Source organism: Euprymna scolopes, chromosome 2, assembly GCF_053919585.1.
Source record: "Euprymna scolopes isolate OS-2025 chromosome 2, ASM5391958v1, whole genome shotgun sequence".
Classification (NCBI taxonomy): Eukaryota; Metazoa; Mollusca; class Cephalopoda; order Sepiida; family Sepiolidae; genus Euprymna; species Euprymna scolopes.
This window is the reverse complement of record NC_136483.1, coordinates 69,240,201-69,248,564: the sequence shown is the minus strand read 5'-3', so window position 1 is coordinate 69,248,564 and position 8,364 is coordinate 69,240,201. Positions and strand designations below refer to the sequence as shown.

Sequence of the window (8,364 nt, the reverse complement as noted above, 5' to 3'; positions counted from 1 at the left end):
GCCGCATGAGTCATTTTTTTAAAAACTTTTTGAAGCATTACTATATCTTGGGTCCAATATAACATGATAATAAATACGAAATCTGTATTTATCAAAATATCATATTTAAGCGTATTTTACGACCAAGCAACACTGGGTGGCTTGCTAGTAAATAAAAAATTTAAAAGTAGGAGACAATGGGGAACTCGTATCAAAATATGAGTAAAAATAAAATACATATTGACAGGCCGGCACTCAGGATAAAAATGGACCCTCAACCTGTTTATACACCAGGTGGGAAGAGAAAATAATGGCACTGTAGCCATGATCGAGGCCAACCAAGGTCAGTCATGAGGACTTGATGAAAGAGATCTTGCTCCCCTATTTCTATCATTTGTAGCAAAAAAAACACACACACACACAGAAAAATAAGAGGCTTAAAAGGTCTGCTATACAAAGGAAGGTAACATTGATACCACTACTCAAAGTTTGAAAAATGGAGCAAAACATCACATGAAATTCTTGCCGAGAAAATCAAAGAAAACAACCACCCTGAAGACAATAAATACTTTGTGGATGCTTAATGTCATGCAGGTGCTAGTTAACAATTTTCTCAACTATGATCCATACATGGTAGTCTAAAATATGAACGAAGTTGAAAGTCATGTCTGAACAGAACCAAATGATATCTTTCTCTGCTGGATTCTTTCATTTGTTTGAGATTGTGCTATCTTTCATTAAGATATTTTCCCTTTCTGGCGTATGATCTTTACTCATCATATAAGACGTATATCTAACAGGTTTGTGGACATTATTTCAGATTGTTCCTTCTGACACAAGGAGCTCTTTCACAATTAACCTTATGAAGCTTCTAGGATTACCACCTGTGCTGCACCTGCCAAATAAATTGGTTGTGTATTTATAACAGTTGCCATTAATGGTTCTGAAATATAAAACATATAAAATTAAATAACATTTCTGCTATAGTAAAAAGACTGATTCCTCAAATAACTTACGCACTCTGTGTGTGTGTGTGTGTGTGTGTGTGTGTGTGTGTGTGTGTGTGTGTGTGTGCAACGCCCTGAAAAAATAAAATGAATGAATGAATAGGGAGCTGCATATCAAAAAACTGCTCAATACATAAGAATCGTCATTTAATATATCTACAGTGTGGAAGATAAAATTGTCGCCATAGTAAAGACGACATGATTCCATTTCCATTTGATGAAAACCAGTTTTTTTTTCATTGCAGACCATCTACTAGTTGACTAGTTGTATACAAATCCCAAGAGCGATAGGAGCTTTCTATTGTGTCTGAAAGTGACACAATGTTCAATGAGTCAGATCTGAGATGTGTTGCTGTACAACTCATACTCTATACTGATCCAAGTTATGACAACAGGACCATTGCCAGCACCCTCAAAATGCATCGCTGGATTGCCACATATAACAGGGACGTGCCAAGGATGATGAAAATAAAGTTTCCAGCCACAGTTATAGTGTTTGGTTTGGTATGTTTCCAGCCACAGTTATAGTGTTTGGTAAGTGAGGTCCACATCATGCCACCTCACATCTTCGAAGTCGGCTTGAAAGTCAACACCAAAGTGTACCTAGATGTGCTAAAGAGTGTGATGATCCCCTGGTGAAATGAAATAGCCGCTGGCAGACCCTGGGTGTGCCAGCAGGACTTGGCACCAGCCCACAAGTCCAAAGAGACCCAGGTTTGGCTTCAGAAGGAGTGCTATGACTTTATACTCTTCTCCCACTGCCCGTCTCTTCCCCCAATCTAAACCCGCTGAACTACTTGTTTTTTTTTTATACGTCGAGAATATCACCACCATGACTTCCCACAACACAAAAACCAGCCTAATCGCCGCCATCCACCGAGTATTCGATGAGCTCCCACCAGCACTTGTGGAAAAGGCATGCTCCCAGTTCTGAACAAGTATTGAGGCAGTGATTGAAGCTGAAGGCGGTTGCATTGAATAGATGTCAGCTCTACTACATAATCAAGTTACCTGAATTGATTTTTTTTTTTTCAATAAAAGTTTTAAAATAAAGCTGCAGTGTTGTTTTCTTTAAGGCGACACTTTTATCGTCCCACCCTGTATATCTAGCAAGGAAGTAGTCTTCCAGTGAAATTAAAAATAAATTAACAATAGTAACAGTAATAGTGGTATTAATGTTAATAATTTTAATAATACTAACTTGTAATTGTATAATAAAAATAATGTAAGACTAATACTAAATGCTTAGTAGTTAATGTCATATGCATCTAAAGAGTAAATAATACCATCAAGGATGGAAAAAATTTAATGCATAGGGACTGCGGCAACAGTTTCATCCATCCAGCACAGCCGTAGCCGAGATTGAACTCACTACACGATTCAAATTCAAATCTTGTCAGTAGCTGAATACTTGATGCTTCGCCAGAGCTATTAAGGGTATTTTTTATTATGACACCATCACTAGATGGGGTGCCTACCACGGCTTAAGAGAGTCCCATCTACCCTTGAGAGAAGGATAGACCGCATCAGTTTCTAAACCTGGTATTTTACCTCACGGTACATACAGCGCCTTGCCTTCCCAAATGGTCACCCATCTGGTACTGGCCAGGCTCAACGTTGCTTAACTTCGATGATCTGACGAGAACCGGTGTGTCAACGTGATTGTGCCATATATTAAACAATTTCAAGTGTAAGTATAATCACCACACGATGATATTAAGTAATGGAAAATACACTAAGGAGATGTATGAATAAAAAATGTATTAGCTGTAATTTCAACTGAGAAACATTTAAATTAACGGCCCCTGGCAATATAAATAATAGAAATTGCAAATTATTTTATTTGCCTTCACAATTAAAAACTGTAAATTATTTTATTTGCCTTGGACACAATGTTAAGTGCGGTTTGATGAAAGTGTTTATGCAGAATGAACTGGATTCGAACCTGACACACCAAGGGTACAAACTGAAAATTATGCTTAGGACAAAATCTTAAACCATATACTTTTTTTTTAATTAAATTTTTAAACAACAAACAAGAATTTATAACGATATGTAGTAACAAATATTTTGCTACAGAATTTGTTTTTAATAAATAAAAATAAAATCCATAATATATACAGTGAAAGTAGACGAATAAGTATTGTAGAATAAAAATAGCGTTCTATTAGCGTTTTAATTTAAAAAATGAAATTAAAAATATATCAATAAATAAATGTATAAATGAAAATATATTTTATATATATATAAGAATAGACGGTTATAAGATAGACGAATATTGGCTGAAAAGAGCTTGATAAGGATACCTTAAACGGGCCTTATTATCGGGCTTGAAACCGACGGTACCAATGACCTGTCTCAACTAACAACTTTCTGTACACAAAATATAAGTACGCTCTTAAAATTTGGATTTTCCTTTTAATTGAGCACTCTGCTGGAATTCTTTTTCCAAAAAAACTAATCATATATATATATATATATATATATATATATATATATATATATATATATATATATATATATATATATTTGTTTTATATATATATATATATATATATAAAACATATTTTATAACATATATATATATATATAAAAATTTTATAATATATATATATATATATATATAAAACATATATAGTTTTATATATATATATATATATATATATATATATATATATATATATATATATATATATATATATATATATATATAAAACATGGGCAGATAACTCGCATCATATCCTCTGGTCTTATCTTGTTTGATACTGAAACAAACATGACGCTACACTTCTAACGATTAGATAAAAGAAGTGAGACTACAATAAAGTTACATAAACTATTGTGAGACTACAATAAAATGTTAAATCTAAGTGCATCACACACACACACACACACACACACACACACACACATATATATATATAATGATTATATTGCTGTTGTAAATCTAATGAAACTCCGGTGTTTAAAAGAAAAAATCGCTGTATTATTGTATAATTTTCTTTAAAAAGTTTGAACAATAGAACTCGTATATTCACATTTGAAACCAGTTGAAATTAGTGACCTGATGACGCTAGATGCACATAGAAATTACAGCAGAAACATTTATGCAAATATGTAGCCAATAATGTTTGTATAAATAAAGAAAATTGTTATCTATGTATAATTTATTTTTAACAATCCATTTGGGATTGCATATATATATATATATATATATATATATATATATATATATATATATATATATATATATATATGCACTCCCAAATGGATTGTTAAAAATAAATTATACATAGATAACAGTCGTTTATTTACAGTTTATTTCGTTGTGGTAGGGTGGGGAGAAAACAAAGGTATAAAAAAAGAGGTATCCCAACCCTTTCTAAATGATAGACCGTCCATTGTTTTTCGGCTTGTTTGGACGCAGAAACAACGAAACCAATGTCTAACTAGGGTAAAGTCTAGATTTGAGAGGAAAAAGAAAAAATCGGTTGGAGAGTTGAGGAGTATGTGATATCCTTCCAAGATAAATGCAATTTGGGAGAGGCTAGGGTTGAAAAGAAAAAAATTGAAGAATGAGCATCTTAGAGGTTCCCTAATGGGAGGGGGGTATTCACTCGACTAGCTTAGAAACTAAAAGACTTACGTCAGGGACTGGGGTGTAACAGGACCAGGAACTGTGTGCACCATGCTCAAGCAGGGAATACGTACTCATACTTGACTTCTCTGCGTACACACAAACTTGCTACTTTTACTCTTTCAAAAACTGCAGAATGTAATCTTTTTCTAGATATTACATCTAATCTTGACCTTCATCCTGATCAGCAAAAGATTTAACCCCCGGTTTTCATTCAGACACAATGTCTACACCCCTATCTGTGCTATGGTCAGGATCATGAGAAATTCTATCTGTCTCTCCCTGTCCCAACGTTGTGGATGACATAGGATACGTTTAGCAGGTGAAGATGTTTAGGATTGATGCAAGCTATCACCTAATCGCCGGTATTCGCTGCATTCCCGGGCGAATTTATTAATCCAGAACTTTGTTGTATGGCATTCAGGGGTAATGTGTTCTGGGTCAATCACCAGGTCAAGGAAAACTCAGAGTTGTTAAGATCACTAAAACCTTGAGCCCAACTCCATTAGGAGCGGATCTTATGACAACTGTAAATGCTCAACAAGCAGATTGGCGGCAGCTTCCCCTCACTAATTCCCTATAGAGTTCTTTCCTAGAAATCAGAGAAAGATTACTGGACATTGGAAGGGGCTTGAGCATGACTGGGTATTTTCTGAGGAACTGCATATCGCCTCTTGACCTATGACGACTCTCAACTGAAATGATCGAGGATGAGGTCAAGAAAGGCATTATTAACTGCGGGGTTCCACACAGATTCCCCCATCATTGTTCAACAAGAAAGCCAGCTTCTTGGCATCTCGATCACACACCAAGTCAGACATTCCCAATCCCACCTCACCAGAGCCTTTTCCTTTCTCAAATAAGCGAGAATATGAGGCACTGGGGAGCCTTTAGGAATTTTGCAAGTACAGGATATACAGCCAGTTGGTACAAGATGAGAGGAAAGATGTAAGTGATGTACACCTCCGCCCTTTAAGGAAAGTTTCCTTTGAAACAAAGAGCTGACTAATACTTTGACCTTTTATTGTGCTTCTGACCAATTCTTTTCGCGTTTAAAGTCCAGTCTAAGCCATATATCACATGCCAAGGATTTGAACTGGGACATTTGTCCAACTGATGTGAAACTGCTCCAGGCGCCCAACCACAGACCAATCAACCGACTTGCTGCAGTTGATTTTGGGCTCTGTGATCGTTTCATAATGGGTGAGCATCTCTTTCACCATCTCAATGTCTCAGAAGCACAACACAAAGATGGTGATGTTATTGGCGAACACAGAGACTCTGGCCAGGGTTCCACCAGGCGAAACGATTCTGTGAAGGACCAAACTTACCTTATCTTACAAAGTAGCAGCTCCAATGCAAGGATGCAAAGCAGAAACAACAACGGACATACCTGACTCACCGACCAGGAGATGGCAAAAGATTTTCAGTGCTTTCCCTTGACCTTTGACATTGGCACAAAATACAGTACAAAGATCCATTTTTGAAAGTCCGGTTTAAAACCGGCAATCTCTAAAACAAATGCCAGGAAGCGATGGTTGATCCTGTCAAAAGCTTTGGACTGATCCAAGTTGATCAGTGTGGCTTCCACGTATTATATCCTCCCTCTAGGATCGTACCAATCAGGTGCAAGTTATTCTATATCAATCTCCCTTTCACAACATAGTTCTGCTCAGGTTCGATCAACTCTCTGATAACAATTTGCAGCCGAGTCAATAGGATCTTGGCTCAAATCTTTTACTGTGTTTAGCAGTTATGGGCCTGTAGTCGTTTAGTTCTTCCCTGCCAAGCTTGTTTCTTTTCCTCAGCAACGTGATCACTTTCTTGGTGATTGACCTGGAATGGAACCCTCGTCAAACCAATGCTTTAACACATCCATCAGAATTGGTATAAACATGTGCGACAACCTCATAATATTTAAAACATTACTTCTCTCATACTCTGAAGTTTTTAAACTATGTGCTAACCAGCAAAATTATAGCTAGTCTATATGAATGTTATTTTGCTAACAATTTTTCCTTTGAGGATAGGAGCCATTCTTTAAAATTCCATGGATTATGGAAATAATCATTTTTAATCTGTGTCCCTTGTTTTGAATAATAAATATTGTAAATTCTAATTTGCAAAATTTTAACTCCCTATTCCTGATGTAGTTTATACTATTTTCTAATATATTTTTAGATGTTGATCCTAAGATTTATTAAAGAACCGTTTTTCTTTTTTGAAATATCATTAATGCATCTCTACGCTATTTTTATTTATAGCACTAGTCAACAACAAATTTGTTATCTGCGTTTTTCAGGACGAATCTGATGTGCTGCATCTAAAAATCACATTATTTTTGCTAAATGAGGTCAAGTTTATGAGCTATGGCCACATGTTGTTTATGATTATAATTATGCAGAGACATCGTCAATTTAATTATAATATTTTTTTATTATTTTCTTATATGTTAATTATTTACTATTTATCATTATTACTTTCCATAACATTATATATATATATATATATATATATATATATATATATAACTACTTAATTTACTCGCATAAAATTAATATACGAAAGTATAGATTTATGCGTAAACTTTAAGTATTTACTTCAAAAGTGCTCAATACGTAGGTAGAGCTAGTTAGTAATTTATAAAATATATATGGCGATTAAGCTACACTGAATATTCCGCATTTCATCCACTCTAGGACTCTTCGCATAAGGGTCCTAGAGTGGATGAAATGCGGAATATTCAGTGTAGCTTAATCGCCATATATATTTTATAAATTACTATATATATATATATATATATATATATATATATATATATATATATATATATATATATATATATATGAGTGTGTGTAATCCTTACTCCTTTTGATGTATCTTCCTTACTGAATTGATAATTAAATCTATGTACTCCTGTATATACTTTCGTATTGTCAATATTTTTCCTTGTGTCTAAGCTCCACCTCACATGTTGAGTTTTTTATTATCTTCAATACTTCTTTGATTCCCCTATATTGTTAAGGGTGTTACACAGAGATGAGATGAGATGAGAGCCAATACTTATTGATTGGAATTCGATGCCTGCTAAGTTACTACACTGACTAACTGCTTCTCTCTCTTGGCTCAATCGGACTGACTGACTGTTTTCTAAGGAATAATAGTGGTCCAGGGATCGACCCCAAGGCACTCTCGCATTAATGTTATGCTGTTTGGATGAACGTCCATCAATGACAACCTGGATGGTCCTATTGTCCAAGAAGGATCTTATTATATTTAGTATTCATCCAGTTATATCATGCCAGACTTTTTCAAAAGCCTTGGATATATTGTCACCCACCTTATCCAGTGCATGATATATGTGTTTAGAGTTGTATATATTAATTCTATACTTCTTTGTGACATCAGCACGCGTCCCAAACATGTGAATCTCTTGCACATGCTCCTGCTTCCAACACTTGCCCTGGCAACACAAGTATGTGTTGTATTTGTGTATGTGTATATGCGTGTATGTGTACATATATAGAAACGGTGGATTGAAAGCAAATTGAGGGAGTTTTTGGAGAGGGCAGAGAGAATGTGTTGGTGCCGAAGTTGTAGTAAGAGTTATTTCATCTTAACTTTTTTTCTTGCAGTCAGTTGATTACCAGCTATTTCGGCACAAAGAGCAGATTATGGAGTTAGAGATTATGAAATTAAGCAAACATGTGATATTGCTGTTTAGTGGGGAATGTGATGCAG

General features: G+C 35.0%; 1 pseudogene; it reads right to left on the bottom strand.

The window, feature by feature from the left end:
• Nucleotides 1-2,544: 2,544 nt before the first annotated feature.
• LOC145241794 (5S ribosomal RNA) lies at nucleotides 2,545-2,661 on the bottom strand (annotated as a pseudogene).
• Between the last annotated feature and the right edge of the window lie 5,703 nt (nucleotides 2,662-8,364).